The 24540-nt window shown below is 42.4% G+C and overlaps 1 protein-coding gene across 2 annotated transcripts in view; it reads left to right on the top strand.

Annotated features, from left to right (window-relative positions):
* The window catches only part of PRKN (parkin RBR E3 ubiquitin protein ligase), a 1222813-nt gene that overhangs the window by 1066216 nt on the left and 132057 nt on the right, over positions 1–24540 (top strand). The gene's annotated exons all lie outside the window — the stretch shown is intronic.

Genomic DNA, 24540 nt, shown 5'->3' with positions numbered 1-24540 from the left:
GCTTGGACATGAGGAGGGAGGGAGACCAGGTTCAGTGCCTCTCGTACTATTCCTCAAACAAATGGATGGGGAGTGGGTGAAACGTGGTCTCCACTTCCCCCAAGGGCACTGAGTTGGTGCACAAAGGGAAGTAAATAAGCCCCAGTTAAGTGCTGCCCAGGTGTCAGCATGGATGGAATACCCACTCTCCATTCTCTTTGGCCACCACAGTGAAACAGCTTCTACAACCTCCCATCAGAATATCTCATAACCCTTAGGTACCAGATCCCTGTTCAGATCCTTTGTCTCCTCCCAGGTGGAGTGGGGACTTGAACCAAGGGTCTCCCACATCCCAGGTGAGTACACTAAGCTAAAAGTAATGAGGCAGCCACTCCCTTCACTTGGCTTCTTGCAAAAGCAGTATAGGCACCTCACTCCAAGAGAGGGTCCCTGGCTGTGAATTGCTAGCAGAGATAAGTGCCTTCCTGTAGCCCAGACTTTGGTGCCTGTTTCCATGAGAGGGATGGAGCTTAGCACACCCCTCTCTGGTTGGCATCTCCCATTCTCTACCTTAGGCAACTCCCTACTAGTGTGCTGACTTTTGTGGGTCACATTCTGAGGCCCCTATCTCTGCCCATATGTTGCACAGGAGCCTAAGGACCTAGTTTCTGTTTTGTGAATTCCAATGATTTTCTGGGCCCCTAAAAGTTAGGCATTGTGATGCTCAGCCTCACTCCTTTTGTACATCCAGGGATATGTCCCTTTCCCTAAAGTCCCCTGCTCTTTCATTTGAGATTAGGCATGCAAAGTCCTCTCTTGGTGCCCCCTCTTAGACTGGAAGTTAGTGAGGGAGAGGCAGACTCCCCTGAAGTCAGTGGGATGGGAGAAGAGAGGCCTCTGAAGACACCATTGGTAAGGCCCTGGACCTGGAGTTAGGTGAGGGGGTTGGGACAGCAGTAGCAAATTGATGGGGGTGGGGTAGGCTTCATATGGGAGATGGGAATAGGAGTCAGACACCTATGGGGGGATTGGGGCAGCAGCACAATGGGAGTATACAGGGAGATAGGGTCAGTATATGAGTGGATGGGTGCATCACATGGGGGAGCACAAAGGGAGGAAGCCGCCTTGTGGGGATGGCTGGGGATTCCAGAAACTTCACTCTCTGACTTGGACCTCACTGGCTACAGAGAGCTCTCCAGGGGAATGGAGAAAAGCAGTCAGTCAGGTTTGGTGTTCTCTGCAGATGCACAGAAGAGTCTGAAAACCCACAGTCTATAGGGAAAACTCATAGACATGTCAAGTCTGAGAGTCACTATAGGTCCATACAGAATGGTTAGATACATAGTGCAGGGATGGGTGCACGGAATAATAGGCTATGTGTATTTGGAATGGGCAGTTGTGTGCGTGCAGAATGAATGGGGAAATGTAGAATGAATTGGGATAGTTGTGATGTGAGTTATATCTACAGTGTGTGAGAGAGTGGGCATGGAAAGAATAGGAATAGTGTGGAATGAGTTGGTGTGAAATGGACGAGAGTTGATATATAATTATTAAATGTGAGGGGAGTATATAAATGGGACAAACAGGAAACATGTCTATACCATTTTATGTAAATTGGCATATATTAATGTTCATTATTGAAATTTATGGTAATTAGGATCTACTGGATGTTTGCAGGTATGAAATTTTTATCTCACACTATGAGAAAACGTTTCATCCAGCCATAACATAATATAATAATTACCTAGATTTTTCCAGGAAAATGCTGCTTGTTTGGAGAAGAGCAGGGACAGCTCCAGGTACTAGCTCAGCAAGCAGGCGCCTGGGGCAGCCAAGGGGAAGGAGCGGCATGTCAGGCTCTTCGGCGGCAATTCAGCAGCGGGTCCCTCGGTCCCTACTGGAGGAAAGGGCCAGCCGCCGAATTGCTGCCTAAGAAGAAAGCTGCGCGGTGGAGCTGCCACCGATCGCAATCACGGCTCCCTTCCCTTCACCCCCACCCCCCCAACCGCTTGGGGCAGCAAAAACCCTGGAGCCAGCCCTGGAGAAGAGAACACTTTGTTCACTGCCTATGGAGTTCCATTAATGTGAACCACTAACTGGCCACATCCTCCAGTTGTAGGAATGATCACAGGAATGGAAGAGGTTGGTAATTGGTGAGTTAAATAAATCAGAGAGGAAATAAACTTAGCAATACATGTACATTGAAATAATAGCTTTTTATGCTCCTGTGGTTCCCACCAATGGTGTTTTCATAATATACATCACAAACATTCACCGTTCAAGGAAACACATTAATGGTTTTGTATTGTTTTTAGTATAAGCCAGCTGGTGCTTGTCCCAGTGAGATGTGACATTAACTATTAGCAAACAATTTCTTACATGATTTCAGTCAATAGAAAGCTGAACAGTTCAATCTCCATTTCAGAATGTGATATAGAACTATTCAAAATTGTGTTAAAGGACATTTAACCCATGCAGAGCATTCCAGTGAAGAGATGATACATGGCAGATATAAATTGTTCTAAAACATGGCAAATGTTACTTGATTTAAAAAAATGTTATCTGTGTAAAATTAACATTTGCTAATTCACTCATTCAGGAAAATTATTACCTAGATTTCTCCATATGGATGACTCATATTGGCTCCTGAGGTTAAAAAAAAAATTAAGTCTCTACGGATAAAGGGGGCTTCTCAGAACTAACAGTTTTCTCTGCACACAAAAAACAGTGAAACAAAACACATGGTAAATGAAGTCAGATTATCATTATATTTTGCATCCAGGTAGATTTTCTTTTATGAACTAGGGGACATTCTATTTTGAACTCTATAGTCTTTGCCCGAAGACAGATATGAATGATGATGCCAAAGATTTTGTGTGCAAAGGTCACTGCTTTGATAAGGCAAGAATCATCTATGCCGGTAACACATACATTAACAATTCCATATACTGTTCCTAGAAAACTAGGTAATCATATTAATGGCCGCACATGAAGCCAAAGGAGTTGATGTAGCAGATCTTTGCACCAGTATTAGTTGTGTACTTATCAATACAATCTGTAGGTTTCTTCAAGGAGAGTTCTGTTCTTTTCTTACTACACTCCCAGTTCTGCTGGGTATAGTATACCCTAGCACTGTGTGGAATTTTCTGCCTTTGCAGCATACTTGGGATGACCACAACCTCACATCTTTTCAAACATTCAATAAATTGTCCTTCTCTACCTCACTTGGCAGAGCAGCCAATTGCCAGCAACCAAGAACTACCTCTTTGCCCTAGAGATATGTGTTACAGTTATGGGGCTAACTGCACCTCTGATCCCTCCAGGTCTCTTCAGGCACATCCCCAATGATGTCTTAAGCCTCAAGCCACCATCTCTCTCTTGGGGTGGAATCAAACTGTTCTTCCCCTCTCAGACTAGGCTCTGATCTGTAGCCTCCTATGATCAACCGTGATTACCTCAGCAGGTGTGATTTATCTTCAGTACCTGCAATTGTGTTTGCTTGGGGAGCTATGGGTAGTGGTAGCCAGTAAGCAAATATACCGTTTTAAAGCAAAGTATTACTTATTTAGAATAAAAGCATTATAGAGAGAAAGTTCTTTGAACAATAAAACAGACTGTACGCATGTCTGGCTTACCAGGAATATCTCCATCTTCCTCATGGGGATCCTGGTAGGTCTAATCTTTCTATAAATCCCTGACACCATTAGGATGTGGGTGACAGTCTCGTCCCTTGACTCACACACTGATTCTTGTTCCTCCTGCTTTTGGGGAGTGTTGCTTTAAATCTTACCCGGTTCTTTGATCACATCTCTTCTCAGTGAATAAGTCACTTTTTATCTCTTCATAGCCCTTTGATCTATTGGTTCCTAGTACGGGCAAGAAAGGTTTGCAACTTGTTCAAGATAGATTCAGGATCCTTGAAGCTAGTAGCTTTCCCTGTTGTCTTTCAAGTGTGTGCTTGGCTGTTCTCATAAGGGAACCATTGTGTTGCCTTCCTGCTTATTTTTTCCAACAGCAGCCCTACTAAGCTAAATTGATACATTTATACAGGAAAGCCTAATAACCTGATATACAGTAACTGCACCTCCCTGACTAGGTCTCATACAGTATTCTTAAAATTATGTATAGATCAGTATTCTTAGATTATTACAGAGCAGTTCCATATCTGACACAATATGCTTCCTTCATAGCCTTCGTATCTGCATTAAATGTGTCTAAACTTGTCTCAGATAGGAATACTCCATCAAGTCTAGAATGTTCCAGCAGCAGTAAGTAAATAGCTGATGCTTAATCACAAAATCCTTAAGGTGCAGAAATTTTCGTTCCATTTTCATTCCTGGTCAGGCTCCAGCTATTAGGCTGTCATAAACAGATAGTTAAGGGTTAATGTCTCTTTTACATGTAAAGGGTTAACAAACAGTGAACCAGACACCTGACCAGAGAACCAATCAGGAAACAAGATACTTTCAAATCTCGGTGGAGGGAAGCCTTGGTTTGTGTTTTTGGGTTTTGCTTTGTTCTCTCTGGGTCCTGGAAGGGACTAGACCGTGCAACCAAGTTTCTTGCCAATCTCCCTGCTGCAGTCTCTTATATATTCAGAATAATGAGTATTAAGTAGAACAGACGGTTATAGTCTGATTGTTTTCTATATTTGCAAATGTGTAGTTTGCTGGAAGTATTTAAATTGTATTTTGCTGGGGGGGGCTTCTCTCTAGTGTCTATAAGATGAAAGACCCAGCAACTTTTACCATCTAAATTACAGACAACTTTTACTTTTTTTCTTTCTTTTTATTAAAAGTTTTCCTTTTTAAGACCTGTTTGATTTTTTCACCTTGTTGAGGCTCAAGGAAATTGAATCTGTACTTAACAGGGAAGGAGAAGGGAGGGGAGAAGGGTGGAATCCCTTTGTTTTAGTTTCATGGAGCTTGAATCTGACTCTCTCTCCAGGATAGCCCAGGGATGGAAAGCCTGAGGAGGAGGAGGAGGAGGAAAGGGGAAATCCCTTTGTTTAGATTCACAGAGCTTGAATCTGTCTATCTCTCCAGGATAACCCAGGGAGGGGGAGAGAAGTGGGGGGGAACTAACCTGATTTCTCTGTGTTGTGATTCAAGGAGTTTGAATCACGGTGATCTCCTAGGGTAACCCAGGGAGGGAAAGCCTAGGAGAGGCACTGGTGATGGAAAAAGTTTACTTTCCTTGTGTTAAGATCCAGGGGGTCTGGGTCTTGGGGGTCCCCAAGGAAGGTTTTGGGGGGGACCAGAGTGTATCAAGCACTCCAAGTCCTGATTGGTGGCAGCTATCAGATCTAAGCTGGTAATTAAGCTTAGGGGAATTCATGCTGGTACCCCGACTTTTGGACTCTAAGGTTCAGATTGGGGAAATATACCATGATATAGTCCTCCAGATCTGTCTGGTCAGGAACAGTGACCATGCTAGATATGAGACTATGAAGGTTAGCTGCAGCATGGCTAAGTCCTGCTTGATCTTTAGATTCAGTTGAGCATCCAGCTGGCACTAAGTCATTCACACAGGTGGATTACCACCAAACACGGCACTGACCACCGATCATGTACCAGCTTTAACAACATGTCAGAAGTTGATCCCCTAGTCTCTCATAAGGAATATCAGGAAGGATCCAAAATGGCTGCCATACTGAATAAACTATGGGCAAACCTGAGCTGTTATACCCAGAATATTATTAATAGTCTACGTATCTCTGTAAACAATTCTCTTCCCTCTCTTGTGCCATGACTCTTAAATAAACAAACTGGAGAAATGTTGACATGTCCATTTTAATAAATAATTCCTACCTTCACCTTTTCTTTTTTAACATTTAATTTAATTTTTTCTCTGTTTTTCAAACCTTAACCTACCCAGTTTGCTTTTGATCAACATAAATACATTGGATACTTTGCTGATTGCCATTTCTGATTTTTCTAGATTATCTATTCAGACCTATAGCAGCCTTTGCCATGATGACCCAAGGTCAGAAAGAATAAATTCCAAATACAAGCCAGTCAAGACTGAAAATCTAATATTGTGTGCAACATTGTAGAACACTTGTAGGCTGTCATTGGACAACCATCCATATATGAAATCAGAGTTCATCACTATAGCAGCCTTCTAAATACTGCCACATAACTTCAAAAAGTCAGAGAGCACATTTCCCAGTGTGAAACTTCATGATAACGTTGTCTTTTCCTCTCTTGTGTGTTTAATCAACAAAATTTGAATGAGTCTTTCATTTCCTTGAAACAATCACCCTCAAATGCTACTTGCCTTTTACCACCAAGATTTTAGGGAAAGCTCTGAGCTCTAATAGCCCTGAAGAATTCCACAAAGGCCACCCAAAATAACATTGAAGGGTAAATAGTATACGTCTGGCAGTGACCAAAGCTGAATCCTTCCATCCTGATTGATGTTGAGTTCTCTCTCATTCTTTTAGGAGTTCAAAGTATTTATGCGGTAAGAGAGGTCCAAGATCTTTCTATGGAATGCCACTGTTGCCCACTGCATAGTGGCACAGAATAAGCCATCCCAGCTTCACCAAATTCAGTAAGCATTACAACACCTTTTGTGGTAAAATTAGACAGTCTCCCTAGTCTATATGTAGTTTGACATGGAAAAAAATAGTGTCATGTGTGTCCTATGCATCATTTCCAAAGCAATTGACTGCTCTAGTTACCTTGAGGTCCATACCAACTGTCAGATTACATAAGGAAGCCAACACTGGAATCAGTTTTTTTGTTCTGGTGAGGATTTGGTTCCAAATTTGGATTTCAGCTGTGTGGGTTGTTTTGTTTTTAATATGCCATGTGTACTTACTGTTGTAGAGAACATAGCTGTCTAGGTACCTCCATTGATGTTAATAAAGCAGTAAATGCAAATGGAATCACAGGCGGCCACAGCCGTTAAAAATAAATCACAAACCATATCAATCTCCTCTAACAGAAATTCCAGAGAGGGGGAGAAGGTAGTTCAGAATCTGTCTATTTACACTCACAAGCATTCCATTGTATTCTACTCTGAGGGAAAAGGTTTGTAGCCAGGTGGAGAAGGCAGGGCAGATGTGGCCATGAGACCCTTGGATCATTTAGATTTAGAAGCCTCTGTATAACATACTGGTCCTTCCACGCTACTTCTCAGTCTCCCTCCCTTCTAACAACCACTCACTCTCACTTTGGCATCATGCTGCCCTTGGCTTTCTCCCCCATGGCACTGAACTGACCTGCACTTCGGGGGTTGGGGGAGGCCATGCAAAAATCACAAAAATTGAGTTAATGCTCAGTTGCAGTTTGCATGTATATATTTATTTATATTTGTACCTGAAAAGGTGTCAGGTTACCCCTGCTGCATGGAGCAGCTACTCCTTGATGCTGTTCTCCACTCTGGCATAACTTGCTCCCCCCAAAACCTCCAGATGGGGGCCTTGCCAGTGAGCTGCTCCCATTCAGTAGGGTTCTTAGCATTTGCTCTGGGATTTCCATACTCTTGCTCCTTTCCACACCAAACTGTATGGAACAACACTTTGGAGCAAATCAGTCATACAGCTGTCGCCAAGTAAGTGTAGAAGAGTGACAACCTTTCTTTTGTGAAATGAGTCCTGCTAATTTTGTCCTTAAAATCAGTTTTGCGGTAAAGAATTTCACATTTATCTTGAAATATATGAGTGCAGTTTGATTCACTGATGTCTTTCCATCTTTTAGTTGTATTGAATCTGTAGCAGTTAGCTATTCACATGGTATTTCTGTCTTTTGTGTGTGTATGTGGTCTTTTGCCTTTCTTTTCATGTGGTTTCTTTTCTCCCATATAGAAAACTCTGAAATGTAGCACTCACTCACAACACTATTATTATTCTGTTTTAAAAAGAACTATTTCTGGGGCATATATTCTTTGAAGATGTTTTCACTGCTTTTCTACTTTATCTTTTCATTGAGAATCTCAAGTGATTTTACAGAGAGAACAATATGTGGTTATATACAATGCAGCGAACAATGGCATTGGGAACAACTGCATAGTATACAGAACCCATATTCATTTAATTGGTCTTTTTTAGTACTATTTTGTTTTCTGTTGCATTTTTACTTGTGGGTGCCATAGAAGTTTTTAATGTCTACACAATATTATTCCTTTCAAAGGGTTCCATTTTTATTTTAGTGACATCCACTAGTACCATTATAGTTGAGGCTCTGTAAACAGTTTTTATGAACCCTGTTTTTTTGATCTCCATATTCAAGCATTTCATTTGAAATGGCCTAAAAAGATATGTGTGTGGATGGGTGGTGGTGGTGGTGGGTATTACACTGGAGGGAAGCATGAGCTGATCCAAATCTAAATTTTCTCCTGAGTGGAGTGTGGTGCATTCCTGAGATTCTGATTCAGGATCATCACTAGTGTAAAACAATGACCTAGAGCAGTTTCATATAGGTTAGTTACAAAAAAAATTTAGGGAGTGATTTCAGTCATACTTTTTACTAGCAGACTTACAGTAATTTGCTACCAATGATGGGAGGTCTGGTATTGCCAAAGATAGTGTCACTAATGGAGAGTTTCAGAAATACCTAAGATACATAGATTGTGAGATACGACTTTATTCTAGGAAATGTTTGCACTAAGCTAACGAATTTTCTTGTGTTGGTACATATACATAATACACAGAGAACAATGTGTGGTTATAACTATTTGATGGAAGTTCTACAAGGGCATCAAAGGGAGAGTAGATCCTTTAGGCACTGACTCATTGACTTCAGTGGGACTAATCACATGCTTAAAGTTAGGTATGTGTTTAAGTAACTTGAATTAGAGTCTTCGTCCTTAGTCTGGAACAGGACCTATATTTAATGAATGTATACTGGGGTATGCCTTTTCCAGTGGCATATGAACAGGTTTCATTTTAGTTACTAGTGGATAAGTATCTACTTACAAAGACAACCATTGTGAGATCTTAGCCATTAAAATATTTCTCATGGTTTTCTGATCATATAACTGCAGTCCTTACTTTAATTTTATGTTGTCCAGGCTGAGGGGAAGAGCTAAAGTTACAGTGTAGATTTTAATTTGGAGTTTCCTTTTGCATTAATGTAGTTTTGGCATTAGATGTTTACACTTGTTTGATTATAGATTTCTATTGTTCAGTGGCCAAGGATATCTGTAATTGATACCCACTACATACATGCCAAACTGAAACTCATACTAGTGATAGAACTTTCTTGCATACCATGTTGTTTTTGCTAATATAGGGAGACTGTTCTTAGGGATTCTGAGAGCAGGCCTTTTTTAAATCTATTTTTTACTAATTAGTCTCAGAATGTTTTTTCCCCTATGAACTGTTTCAGTTTTGCAAACAGTTCACATATTGAAGAAAAGTTAGAACAGAAAAGTTTAAAAGACAGATTATTTTATTTCTAGATTACTCTTTCATGTAGAAGCAACCTTTAAAAAAAATATAGCATTCTGATGGCTTCAGGTATGGTAGAAGTGGGCGGTTTAAGAGGATACGTACAATTGTATCACTGTGCAGTATCTCCAGGCACATTTTAATTGTAGTTGCAGTAGCATCCGGGCTTCTTACACACTGTACAGTAGTGGTTCTCAGTCAGAGATATGCATACCCCTGGGAGTACGCAGAGGTCTTCCGGGGGTACATCATATCATCTTGATATTTGCCTAGTTTTACAACAGGCTACATAAAAATCACTAGCAAAGTCAGTACAAAATAAAGTTTAATACAGACAGTGTCTTGTTTCTGCTGCTCTATATACTGCACAGAGGCGGCTCCAGGCACCAGCGTATCAAGCGCGTGCCTGGGGCCGCAAGCCACGGCGGGGGGGAGGTGGGGTGCGGCCAGCCGGTCACCGTGAGGGTGACAGTCAGGCTGCCTTTGGCAGTGCACCTGCGAGAGGTCCGCTGGTCCCACGGTTTCGGCGGCAATTTGGCAGCGGGTACACTGAAGGCGCAAGACCGGCGGACCTCCCACAGGCGCGCCAACGAGAGATGCCTGACTGCCGTGCTTGGGGCAGCAAAATGCATAGAGTCGCCCCTGATACTGCACACTGAAATGTAAGTACAATATTTGTATTCCAATGGATTTATTTTATAATTATATGGTAAAAATCAGAAAGTAAGCAATTATTCAGTTATAGTATGCTATGACATTTGTATTTTTATGTCTGATTTTGTAAGCAAGTAGTTTTTAAGTGAGGTGTAACTTCGGGGTTCGCAAGACAAAACAGACTTCTGAAAAGGGGTACAGTAGTTTTGGAAAGGTTGAGAGCCACTGTTGTACAGCACTTGGTTGTGGACTAAGGCACTCAAGTAGGTGACCAGTTTAGTTAACTTTCTGCACAATTAAAGGAAAATGATGGGGAAATTAATCTGTATCGACATTCAGGATATTTGTTCTCTTCTTTCTGTGTATGTCTATCTCTAAAGATACACAGAGAGAGATTAGAGCTGATCAGATATTTCCATTAAATGTTATTCACTGAAATTTAAAATTTCTGAAATATTCACAGAATTTGAGCAATTTAGCAAAACTGAAATGTTTTCATTATTGGGAATGTTGTGAATATGCAATTTTTGTTGCAATTTTTTGTATTACGTTTTAAAATTTCAAGCTGGTTTTGACTGTTCAATTAGTCACATAATATTTTGTCCATTTCCCTGATTACTGAGTCTATCCCATGGGTCAGGATAATAACCACAGTCCATTTTGATTTTCTCAGAGAGAGTGGCTTCATTCTCTGTACTTACCAGTCAGAAAAGGTGTGAGAGCATCAGCAATTGAGAGTGCTCTGTGCTTCTTCTTGTTGTGGAGGTTGTGTTTGTGGTAAGCACTTTTGACGAGTAGTCAAAATTAACGGAAGTGGTGATCGTTCCTAGTGGGTTCCTTGAAGACATAGGCTGGGAGAGATCTCTTTCCAGCAGAAAAAAAATTAGAAGCTGTAGCAAGCCCCATTCGTTAGTTTCCCAGAAGAAGACAATACCAAGAAGCAATTAAGAGCTACCAGAAAACTGTCTTTTGTAGGATGTTCAAACTATGAATCTCTGGAGGTTTTCCCCATCACTAGATGTCTATGAAGGGTTTTTTGAATGATTTAAAGGGTGGATTAATATGTGTCAAGCTGCATGAATTCTGTGGATTGCATTATTTTTATTTTATTCCTCTTGCAATAAAGAGTGTCAGATCATAAGCCTCTGTAATAGTACATCTCCATTGTGGGATCCTGAACTGGCTGTCTTACCATAACAACATTCAATATTAGATTGTCTGCCTCAAGCATGTATAGTCCATTACATCTGTGCAAAGTGGATGTGCGCTGCCTGGCACAGATGTAAATGACTGCCCAAGTTGCAAGGCAGTGGAGAGTCAGGTCTCTGATACGCCGTGCTTTGGGAACTGTATGTGCTTAAACAGCAGTGTAAGTGTAACATATCTGGAGTTGAACTAACGGGGTTGGGTTTGGGTTCTGCAGAACTAGAGTCAGTAACAATTAGGGTGACCAGATGTCCTGATTTTTTGGTCTTGTTCTTATATAGGCTCCTATTACCCCCCCTCCCCCGTCCCGATTTTTCGCATTTTCTGACTGGTCACCCTAGTAACAATACAAGTTCCAATTTGTCTGAATCACCATGGTTCAGAGCATTGTGTTAAAAGATTCCAGTTTTGTCCTCGACATTTTTTTCTAAAATGATCCATCTTAAATCTGGTTTTGGATTAGATTTCATTAATAGAGAGGTTTATTACAGAACTAATAAATAATGAATTCTGCAAAGATAAAAAGTTGAGCACATGCATGCGACTGTTTAAAAAAAATCCTCACTATCATAAGATGCATACCCAAAATTTCTGTGTTCCTTGTAATGTGCAGCACTACTTAGGTAGGATGAAGCTGTCACTATCAAAGTTACCAAGGTTTTCCTCTTTGAAATTTCTCTCCTCCTGCAAATCAAATGCCTGCCACCTAGTGTTATTCATGTCTCTTCACTTTTTCATTTTTTTCCTTCAAACTTTGCTGCAGCTCTTTGCAGAAATTGAAAGTCCTTTGAATTGAAACTGATGCTCCCAGACAGTACAATGCTGTTGTCATATATGCATTTACATTTTCCTTTCTCCTCAGTCTCACTGTTTACTAGAAATACCAGCTTTCCATAGCCTTAAGACAGCAAGAATGTCTTATGTCGTGTTCTTCTAGAAGCTGTTGTAATGCCCTGTAGGGCATCCTAGCTGTTGTCCTAAATTGAGATGACAGTGTTGCTCATATTAAATTTCCTTTTTGCTTGGCTTAGCATGCTGAGATCCATATCTATTAATGCAGGAGTGTCCAAATGTCCTGCTAGGGAAGCAATTTGTTCCTCAGTAGGGTGGCAGAGAAGCAGCTGGTCTAAGAAGCCAACAGAGGTGATGTTGGGGCAAGTTGTGTATTTTCTTGATTTAATGAAAATTTTTGCTGATCTGTCTCTTTGCTTGTCCCCACCACTTGTCAACAAGGGAGCACATATCCATCTTCCACCACTTCCTCTCCATCCCAACAAGCGTACAATATCTCTTGTGTCAAGATAGGCTTTCACACAGCCTGAACCTCATAATAGGCACACCAACACCGACAAACATATTATTAATAGATTTTTTTTAAATGTCCTAGAGAGACAGCACAATTTTGGAACATTTTTGCTAAATATCAGTTTTAAAACCTCCTCATCTCTGAGCCAAAGTTTATTGTCACACACATACAATGAAATACTTTTAACTTCTTGGGTAACTTGTGGAGCAGACTGCTAGAAAGTCTTATCAGTTAGCTTTTTCTGTCTAAATCCCAAGTTTCACTGTAAGCTATTTATTGAAGGATGGAGATGCAGTTATTGAATCTGGTTTGGTAATGTGCTAGTGTTAATGTGTACATTAGCTACTTTTCAACAGAATTGCCAGGGGAAGCCTTCATATACAGAGTTACTGTATGTATGTGGCAGAGGCTGTTAGAGTTTCTGGCAATCTGCAAAGTAACCAATGCACAAGTAGGTTTTGATATGATAGACCTTTTTGGCTGGGGTGGTATCAATATAATCCATTAATTAAGGAGCCAAGATTGTGCATATTAAACAGTTTCTTAATTAGGACTGTATTTATGAGTGTTAGGGATCCAGATTTGTAATAACAGACTATCATATTAATATATAGTTTAAACAATAGCTAATTTAGCATTTGCCTGGCAAATCACAACCATGTAAAATCCTGTCAATGATCCCTGCATTAAGGCATGCCAAAGTACTACTTCAGAGACAACACCTCTCAAACTTCCATTGAGAGCCAAACTCATTCTTTTGTGGAAGATATGAAAAAACGCTTCAACTTTCGAACTTTGGCATTAACTTGCTCTTAGGTATTTCTTAAGTCTCAAAAGTTGCATGATCTTCCACAAGCTAGGTGCTAAGAGATAATGTACTACTGTAAAATGGAGTTTCAGACTCAATTTTGAATCCCCATTTAATAGATTTAAATCTGATCTTTAATGTTACTTTAGTGTTAATTTGCACATGTATTAACTGAAATATATTTTGGTATTATATTCTCTGGACTAAATTCAGGCCTGAGCAATTGGAGCAACTCCCACTGAAGTTAAGTTTCACTCTCCTACATCAGGTCTGAATGTAGCCCAACAGGAATTTTTGCACAATCACATCACAAGTGAACTTGGTCCCCAAAGACAACTAAACTGGTATAAGTTACTCGTTTGGCTCACCTACTGACTGCCATATTTATACATGTTACACTACCCTGTTTTGTGACTAACTTATTTACCCTACCATTTGTCATTGCTGAATTTGTCCCTGGTAGTTCTATTTTTCATGTCCTTTGGAACAATGTTCTATTCTGTAACAGATTGCTTAAGTTGAAGTTGCCTAAGGCACTTGTAAATTGTGTACCAGACATACTTTATTGAAAATTGTATTGCACACCTAAGATCTGGCCCTTCTCCCCATGTAGTCATTGACAAAACTTTGACTGACTTCATTTAGATCATACTTGAACTCTGTTTGGAAGTGTCATAAATCCTCAGTGCATGACATAGGAAAATATGTATTCTGGTGGAGCAGGCAACAGCTGTGATAGCAAACAGCAGTAACTGAATTTTGCTAAGGTAGATAGGAAATTGCAACTTAGAATTTATATTCAATTTAGTGGGTTGCCTTTCTTAAGGAGGCATATCCAAATTTATGTGCATTTCTCTTATGTGACCTCTTCATTCTGTTTTACTGCTAAAAAGACCTCTTCCTCAATTTGTGATCTTGAAATCAATACTGCCCTGACTAATAGGCTTTCTTCATGATTGTTTTTTCATACTGCATTGTTTCTGAGTGAACAATTTCTTTTGCCTTGCCCAAGCACAGTGTGCGTATTCACATAAACCTTAACTTTCTGCCCCCTGGTGTGACTGCATTATGATAGTCTTCAATTACATAATCACATACAATTTCTCAAATATAATATATCACATGTTCCCTACATCCTTGTAAGTGCATCTCAGAAGTTACACAAGGACTCCACAGGACCCATTCTATATATTACTTACGTTCATTGTATGTGTGGTACACACGCAGATGCTGCACATGTGTATTGAAGGTTGCAGAAAAATAGCTGATATTTTATTGTATTATTTTAGAAATAGTATACAATTGTACTGTTTCATAATTCATTTGCACAGCAGAGTAGCCTTAACTCTGACATTTCTTGACTTCTGAGAGCTTAGCCAGGCAATCTTAACACTCATTTAATGTAGTTTATTTTTATAGGCAGCACTTGCAGCAATGCCCATAGTTAAGATTGCTTGCCATTTCCCTTTATAAGCCCCTGTTTTTAGTTGCTTATAATTTTGCCAAACTTACACCAATCAAGCTGAAATTTTCCATGCTCTCTTGGCCTCAGGTGGTCTTTTTTTTGTTGTTTTTAAATCAATCATAACAGTTTAGCCTTTTCTGAGAAAGAGATTAGGAAAAATAAGTAGTTTTGCCAGTGTTAAATTTCCCCCCTCCCTGATTATTTCATTTAAGAGCAGTGGCACCTCCCTGCTTTGGAGCCGGAACTAAAAATTTGTCAGTGGGATCATCCTGGAGGCAGAGTAGGGTTCCCAACTTTCTGATTGCGGAAAACCGAACACCTTTGCCCTGCCCCTTCCCTGAAGCACCGCCCCATCCCACTCCTTCTATGAGGCCCCGCCCCCACTCCACCCCCCCACACACACTTGCTCTGCTCCACACTCACTCATTTTCACTGGGATGGGGTAGAGTGTTGGGATGTAAGAGGGGATGAGGGCTCTGGCTGGGGTGTGGGCTCTAGGGTGCGGCTGGGATGAGGGGTTTGGGCTGCAGGAGAGGACTCTGGACTGGGGCAGGAGGTTGGAGTGTGAGGGGGATGTGAGGTGTGGGCTCTGGACAGGAGCAGCGCAAGCTTTTCTGACGCCCTAGGCGGACGGCCATTTTGCCGCCCCCCGTGGGTCTGGTGGACCTACCGCAGTGATGCCGGCGGACGGTCCGCTGCTGGAAAGGCTCCGGTGGAGCTGCCACAGTGATGCCGGCGGGTGGTCTGCTGGTCTAAAGGCTCCAGTGGACCTGCCACAGGCATGACTGCGGTACGTCCACCGGACCTGCATGCTGCCCCCTCGGCAAAATAGTGCCCCCCAAAAAATTCTGGCACCCTAGGCCATTGCCTAGGTTGCCTAAATGGTAGTGCCAGCCCTGGCTCTGGGAGGGAGTTTGAGTGTGGGAGGGGCTTAGGAGTGGGATAGGAGACTGGGGTAGGGGAGGGGTGCAGGTGCTGAGAGGGAGTTTGAGTGCGGGAGAGGGCTCAGAGCTGGGGCAGGGGTTTGGGATACAGGAGGCATGAGAGGTGCAGGCTCCAGGTGGTGCTTACCTAAGGTGGCTTCCGGGAAGTGGCTGGCATGTCTCTCTGGCTTGTAGGCGGAGGTGCGGCCAGGCAGCTCTGCACGCTGCCCCTATCTGCAGACATCGCCCCTGGAGCTCCCATTAGCCGTGGTTCCCAGCTAATGGGAGCTGCGGAGTTGGCATTCAGGGTGGGGGTAGTGTGAAAAGCCCCTCTGGCTGCCCCTGCCCCTAGGAGCCAGACATGCTGACCACTTCTGGAAGCTGCGCGAGTCAGCTGCTGCAGCCAACTGGATTTTTAGCAGTCCAGTCATTCCAAAGCCGCCAGGGTCTCTTTTCACCCAGGCATTCTGGTCGAAAACGGGACGCCTGGTAACCCTAAATCAGAGGTGCTTTGCACATGAAAATCTATCCAGATTGGGCTGATTTGTAAGCCTCTGAAAATCACTATTTATATATGTTCAAGTATCAGAGGGGTAGCCATGTTAGTCTGGATCTGTAAAAGCAGCAAAGAATCCTGTGGCACCTTATAGACTAACAGATGTTTTGGAGCATGAGCTTTCGTGGGTGAATACCCACTTCGCCGGTCTGACGAAGTGGGTATTCACCCACGAAAGCTCATGCTTCAAAACCTCTGTTAGTCTATAAGGTGCCACAGAATTCTTTGCTGCTTATACATGTTCAGTAGCACTTGTTCCAAAAATAAGCAGATTATTTCTTTCTCTCTCAATACACACATTCATTGAGACCCCCTCTCTGCCCTGTCTTGTCTGTTTATCCACCTGATGAGTCTTGTCATAATCTTAGACTGTAAATTCTGTGGATGGGATCTGTCTTTGTTTTACTGAGTGCTTAACCAAAACAGGGGCCTTATCCCATATGGTTGTCCCTACCATAACAACAAAGGCCATCGATGATAAATGTTCATACATTTTATAGAAAAAAAATTAAAAAATCATTTTATGACAAAATATTTGGAGATTCTTGACCTTAGTTTGATAGGACACAGATGGTGTTCATTTAAAACCCGTATTGAATACCAAAATGAAGCAGACAAAATAGCTTTGGTACGGTTTAGTTCAAATATTACTGATTTTTAAAAAATTTCTTTTCCCTGCCAAAAGTAGATTTTGAAATATTGTACCTCTAGTTGTGGACTTCAGCTGCAGAGGTAGCATAGTATGTTCATGAGAAAAAGAAAACGTGAAATACTGTCCTATACAATTTTCCAGCTTACAGCTCCGTCACAGATGACATCTACCATATTACATAATGAATGTGTTCGCACAGACTTCAGCACAGCCGAGCCTCACATTTTGCTGTTTTCATTTTCACAATGTCAGCTTCAGTATATTATGGTTTTTTAAGGATTATTCTTGTAGTAGAGGTTGGAGCATCGTGATAGCAAAATACTGTAATAAACAACTGCCTTTAAATAACCATTTTACTCATATACACTTTATTCAGTTCTTTACATTTTATTAGAATAAATCACAGCCCACTGAGCTTTTGTACCATAAGATCCAGAGGAGTGCATGACTAGAAGGCATTTCAAGTATTACATTCTAATCAGAATGTTAATTCTTTCTTTTTAGAGGTGGTGTTCTATCCATTTTACCTAAATAACAAAAATTGGAGGGTGGTTTTGCTTGCACTACAATATAACATCTGTTGTGGAGATTGCCAGTGGAACTGTTTCAAGGCCTCTCAAGGTGACTCCTACCCAATGAGAGAGTCTCTGGAGGAGGCAAGTCAGATACTAGGACTGGATGCAGCAGGCTTCAGGCACTGACTGTGTGAATTTGCTTATTTATTCATTTTTATATTCAGAACAAAAACTCCAAAATGCAGAACATACATAAATCATCTCAGACGACATGAATTTGAAGTTTGAAATCTGTTCTTAAGTGCCCTGTTCTTCAGCTTCTTATCCCTTTGTGTAGTGTGCTTCAAGTTGTGCATGTGCTCCATGCACCCAGGACCAGAGAATTCTTCCTACCAGTGTCTGCTCGGTCCGCAGCCATGCCCCTGCTCACTACTTGCTTTACTCCAAGGGCATAAGGGGAGGCTGCTGGACAGTGCTTAATTTGTAATGAAAGTGCTTCCAGAGCTCAAGCTGGGCAACCAAAGAGCGATGGCTGCTGGCCAGGCACCCAGCTCTGAAGTCAGCGCCGCAGCTAGCAGCAGTGCAGAAGTAAGTGTGGCATGGAATGGCCTTGCTACCCTTACTTCTACGCTGCTGCTGGTGGCAGTGCTGCCTTTAGAGCTGGGAAGCCAGAGAATAGCAGTTTCTGGCCGGGAGCCCAAAGGTGCTGGGGTTATGAACTGCCAACCTTACTGTGCCAAGGCTCAGCCCCAGCACAAATCAAGCACTGCTGCTAGAACACCAACATTTCAGTTTCTTCTCATCACTCATGATCTGGGATGGAGCCTTAGTGTTCATTGCACTTCTTCATCTTATCTGTAAATAGTTTTTTAAAAATAGAAATAGTTAACATTTAGTTGTTAGTGTATCACAGTTTGTTTGGTTCCTTCCTTGGGGGCCCCACCTCCTAGGTAGGGAAGCAATTATCTACCCTCCATCTGTTCTTTCCTGGTGGTGGGAGAGTATGCTAAGTATCCGTAGCTTCAAGAGCTGTATGGAATGCCTTCCTGGTAATGGACAATCACAATACCTGTTTGTACTGCCTGGGGGAAACCAACATCCTTTCGAGATGCGGTATCTACTGGTTTCCAAGGAGGATGAGGTAATTAAGGGAGTTTTGGCTCAGAAGGTTCCTCATGGACAAGTCTGTGAGAGCAGGTCTGGACTCTGACTGGGAAGCCCTTCCCCCTGCATGTTGGCCTGAAAAAGGTAGAAGCACCCCTTGGAATGCAGCTTCAGCCAATTCTAGGACCTCAGCTCCCTCTTCAGCTCTGAGACACTCAGGTGAGGAGAGCTGGGATAGAAACGAGGACAGGAGACTCAGGCACTCCCATAAGGACAAGAGAAAAAGTTTCCCATCCAAGTCCATCAAGAAGAAGCAGAAGTCGCCATCCTGTTCCGAGTTGGAGGAGGCCTTGTGCTATGAATTGGTACCATCCAGTGCCATGAAGGACTGGCCCGGGACTTAATGTAAGAGCATCTTGAGGACCTGAACTGATGTGGTCTGAGGTCCCCAATGGCAGCATTGGGACCCATAAAATCCATGACCCAATGTACCTATGCTGTGGGGCTAGAGAGTCTTTTAAATGTAAGGCTCCCAGGGGGAGAAAGTGCCTTCCCAGGAGCTACCGCAGCACACAAGTGGGGAGCCTGAGCAGGAGGATCCTGTATTGGTGATCTTGTTCTCATTCTCTCTAGATGAGGTGGTCATGGAAGCTTTCTTACCGAAGGCCTTCCAGGACTTTGTTAAGAGGATGGTGGAGCCCCTGCAAATTTCCCTGGAGGAGGTCTGTTTAGAAAGCTCTGCATAGATTACTGGATGTCCTGAACAGCTCAGGCCTGAGCAAGGTGGTGCTGACAGTTAATGAAGCCATCTTTGAGCTGTCCAAGGATGCCGGCCACAAGTGCACCAGCATCAAGGTGGGCAGAGGAGAGAGATTTTTGTGCCAGTGAAAGAGTTAGAATACCTTTTCTCTAACCTGGTCCCCAACGTCCTAGTGATAGACGCAACTGAATACAACAGGCAGACACAAGTCAGATCTATGCCTTGTGAGAAGGAGGCTAAGAGAATGGAGCTCTTTGGGAGGAAGGCATACTCATCAGCCTACATCCAGCTTCAAGTTTTCAAACCCATTGATGGCCATGTATAACTTTACCATCCACAATGGACTCATCAAATTTATTGAGAAGGTGCCTCAGGACAGTAGAGAGTAGTTTCAGGCCTCGATTAACCAGACTTCCTCCAGGCAGCCTTGAATATGGTGGATGCTGTGGCAAGGTTGATGGCTACAGTGGTGATGATGAGGCATTTGATATCTTCATTAGGGATCCTCTAGGTGGTGCAATCAGTGGTGGAGGACCTGCTATTCAAGTGTAGCAAAGTATTTAGCACGAGGAAGGATGAGTCCCTCCATTCATTGAAGACTCCTCAGCTGTGCTCCCTTCCCTTGGCATTTATGCACCTGCAATGAAGCATACATCAGCAAACTACAGTTTAGGCAGAGGTCAGCCCTGCTGGTGTTTTCACTATCTGCAGCAGTATGAGTCAGCCTGCAAATGTCATGCAGTATGAGTCAGCCTGTTCATCCCCAACTCCCCTTCCCTATCCTCATTCAGGGATGCCTCTCACAAAGCTGGGTCTTCTGTAGGAGGTAGAGTCCCTTCTTCGAGAGGCAAAAGAACCAGTGCCTTCAGCAGCAAGGAGGAAGGGTTTTACTCAAGGTATTTTCTCATCCCCAAGAAGATTGGGGGGGTGGAGATCCATCTTGACCTCAGGGAACTGAACAAGTTTGTCTGCTGTTTGAAATTCAGAATGTCTTTGATTATCCCCTCAGTAGGTCATGGAAGTTGGTTCAGAGCCCTCAGTCTCAATAATACCTACTTCCAAATAGTCATTCACCTGGTTCACAGGGAGATCCTGAGGTTTGTTGCCACTCAGCAGCATTACCAGTGCCTGGGGTTGCAGTGGCATTGAGGGTTTTTGCCAACATGCTGTCAGTAGTGGAAGCACACTTTTACTGACGAAGGGTGGCAGCATACCCCTACTTGGACAACTGTCTCCTAAAGGTGTTATCTTGCCAGGAAGCCAGGGTCATGCTCCTGGGCCAGTTTGAGAGGCTGGATCTCAGGGTGAACCTGGACAAGTCCACCCTGGAACTGAGACAAACTAAAGAGTTTGTCGGGGCTGGGCTGAATGCAGTGTCAGCTGGGGATTACTTGCCAGATAGCTGCTTCCTAGCCATTGATGAACTCATACAGCAAAGTCGGATGAGCCACCTCAGTTGTCGTCAACTGTAGTTCTGGATTGTGGACACCCTGGCCAGACACAGCCTTGACTCAGTTTCCCAAAGGGTCTTGGATTCCCTTGGCTGGTGGGAGGACAGGGGAAAGATGTGCATAGGTGTCCCATTCGGTTTCCCATTCCTGATTATGACTTTGACCACAGACACATCCCTGATAGTTTGGGGGGCCCACATGGAGAGGCATGTGGCCAAAGGGACATGATCCCCTCAGAAGTTAATATTCCACATCAACATACTGGAGATAAGGACGGACTGGCTGACATGAGAGCATTTCCTCCTTCTCATTCAAAGCCAGTCAGGTATCACGGCCTGGTGCTATCAGACAACATGACAGCAGTCTATTATATCAACAAGAAGGGATGGGACAGTTCCTTGTAACTCTGTGTGAAGACTCTTTGTAACTCTTGTATACCTCTGCAAATGACCCTGACTGATGTCCATCTGTCAGGAGTTCAGAACACCGTGGCAGACTCCCTTAGTAGACATTTCTCCAGAGAGCATGAATTGGAGCTTCATGGCCCTACTCTGCAGAAGGTGTTTTGGGAATGGAGTCACCTGGCCACAGACTTGTTTGTGTTGGACATGAACACAAGGTGCAAGGAGTTCTGCTTAGGTGAGGGGAGATGTTGTAACTCAGGTGTTACTCAAGGTGTTACCCAAGGTTTTTAGACCCAAAGCAGTGGTAACTTAGCTGTTTCTTTTCAGGCGGTATCAGGAATAAATTAATAGGGACACAGCTCCTCCGTCTGATATGTCTCTATGTATATATATTTCCTTGCTATATGTTCCATTCTGTTCATCCGATGAAGTGGGCTGTAGCCCATGAAAGCTTATGCTCAAATAAATTTGTTAGTCTCTGAGATGCCACAAGTTCTACTGTTCTATTTATACGTCAGGAGCACTTAAAACCAAGGTCAACTATCCAAATATTCCTTTCATTCTCATGTACATTAACTTTATGTCCCTTCCTCCCATTCTGATCAGCAGAACTGCAAACATGCAGCTGTTTGGACTTACCTCTTGGAGTCTAACATTATCTCTAGCTGTGTGGTGTTTGGTTTTCAGCTAGCAGTAGCTGGACACACAAAATTGCTGATAACAGGAATATCACATTCTGGGATTACACAGGCTCTCTAGGAGATGCTTTTCCCATAGGATTAATAGATTCCAAGGCCAAAAGGAACCATTGTGATCATCTAATCTGGCCATAGAATTTCCCAAAAACAGTTCTTTGAGCAGATCTTTTAGAAAAACATTGAATTTTGATTTAAAAATTGCCAGGGATGGAGAATCCACCACAACACTTGTAAATTGTTCCAGGGATTAATTACCCTCACTGTTAAAATTTTACACCTCATTTCCAGTCTGAATTTGTCTAGTATCAATTTACAGCCATTTAATCATGTTATACCTTTTTCTGTTAGATAAATGAATCCATTATCAAATATTTGTTCCCCATGTAGGTACTTACAGACTTTAGTCAACTCACCCCTTAACCGTCTCTCTGTTAAGGTACGTAAATTGAACTTCTTGAGTCTATCACTATAAAGCGTGTTTTCTAATCCTTTAATCGTTCTTGTGGTTCTTCTCTGAACCTTCTCCAATCCTCCTTGAATTGTGGACACCAGAACTGGACACAGTTTTCCAGCTTCAGTCTCACCAGTGCCAAATACAGAGGTAAAATAACCTCTACTCTTATCTGAGTAGCATTTATACATACAAGGATTGCATTAGCCTTTTTGGTCACAGAATTGCACTGAAGTTCATGTTCAGCTGATTGTCCACTATGACACCCAAATCTTTCTCATTGCTTCCCAGGATAGAGTCCCCCATCATGTAAGAACGCCGACTTTCTTTGTTCTTAGAAGTATACCTTTACATTTAGCTGTGTTTAAAACGTCGATTGTTTGCATGAGCCCAGCTTACCAAGTGATCTAATTTTTGTGTTATCTGCAGACTTTCTTAGTGATGATTTTGTTTTCTTCCAGGTCATAGATTAAAAATGGGCCACGAACTGATCCCTGTGGAACACCCCTAGAAACGCACCCACTTGAAAATTCCCCGTTTACAATGATATTTTGAGACCTATCCGTTAGCCAACATTTTAATCCATTTAATGTGTGCCAGCTTTTAAATCAGATTGTTGTGTGGCACCAAGTCAAATTAAACGCCTTACAGAAGTCTAAGTGTATTACATCAACACTATTACCTTTATCACCCAGACTTGTAACCTTCCCATTCTAATTTCACAATGGTGTTACATTAATATAACTCTGTTGGCTTTAGAGGAGTTATTCCTGATTTAGTATTAGACCATACAAAATAGTGCAAAGAACAGAAAGAAAAGCACCCTAAATATATTAGGCCAGATCAGTGTGTTTATGCCACTTCAGCACCACGCAGGAGTAAAGCTGGATTAACCAGTGTGGAGACTATTGAGAGGCAGTATAAATTAAAGCTGCTCTGATTTCACCCGAGACTCAGGAGCGGCGCCAGGGTTTTTGGCGCCCTAGGCAGGGGTCCTTCTGCGCTCCCGGTCTTCGGGGCACTTCAGCGGCGGGTCCCGGAGCGAGTGAAGGACCCACCACAGAATTGCCACCAAAGACCCAAAGCGTGGAAGGACCCCCGCTGCCGAATTGCCGACGAAGACCTGGAGCGTGGAAGGACCCCCTGCCGCCAAATTGCCACCGAGGGCTGCAAAATGCCGCCCTCCCAAATCCTGGTGCCTAGGTCGCCTAAATGGAAGCACCGGCCCTATTGAGACTGGCCTGGAGATGAACAGCTCTAGGACTAGGGGAAAGAAAAGTCACCTTTTCAGCTACTGTGCAGCTCAGGATCTGAGCTGTAATGAAAAGATTGTTGTTTGTGCACCTGTTTTGTCTAAGGGTCTGATCCCATTGGAGTCAGTGTGTCTCCTACTGTTATCTTCAATAGAAATCTTTAAAATGAAAATGATTTAGGACAGGAGACAAATCTTATTCTTTGTAAAGTACAGAGTAAGTTTAAGGTTCATTTTAGAGATTTCATATAATCCCATGACAAATAGGAAATGATGAAAGTAGGATGCCTTATGGGCTCTGTCTCAAGACAACATCTTCTGTACTTCTAAATTCCATTGGTGTGTGAGGAAAAAGAAATGTCTCATAATCATTTGTCAGATAATGCTAAGTCTTGGATTCTTTAGCTCTATTTTTAAGGTGAAATGGATGGGTAAATTCATCCCATATTATCATATATGCCTTCATAAATTCCAGAAGACAACCAGAGAGGCACCCTTTTGGGCAAGGACCAAATGTGCTTATTTCCTTTTATGAAGTTTATTTCTCTTTTTTAGTAGTGAGCTAGTTGTTAGGATTCTTTCTGCTAATTCATACATGTTATTTAGCAATGGATTCTATTGCTGTCTGTTGAAACTCACCGAGGATTTTTCATTCAGCCCTTGCATACCTTCAGGTTTAAGCACTTTTAGAAATAAAAATGACCACTATTATTGCCACTACCATGTGACTTATTTGTTTCAGAAACTTATATTGAATATTCTTTTGTAATTTCTTCGTCTTCTCCCTGACCTCCTCTATCTTATTTTGTAGCACTAATGACTATTAGAGAATTACTACAATGGCATTTAAAGTATAGGGGTACATACGTGTGTGTGTGAGAGAGAGAGAGAAGAAAAATCAGCTCTGTGCTGCAGCTGAGAGCTCACAGCAGTCTAAGTCCTTCTAGTGATAGTAATGA

The sequence above is a fragment of the Gopherus evgoodei genome, chromosome 3 (assembly GCF_007399415.2).
Source record: "Gopherus evgoodei ecotype Sinaloan lineage chromosome 3, rGopEvg1_v1.p, whole genome shotgun sequence".
NCBI classification, from domain to species: Eukaryota; Metazoa; Chordata; order Testudines; family Testudinidae; genus Gopherus; species Gopherus evgoodei.
The sequence above is the reverse complement of the archived record's forward strand: the minus strand, read 5'-3'. Positions and strand labels throughout refer to the sequence as shown.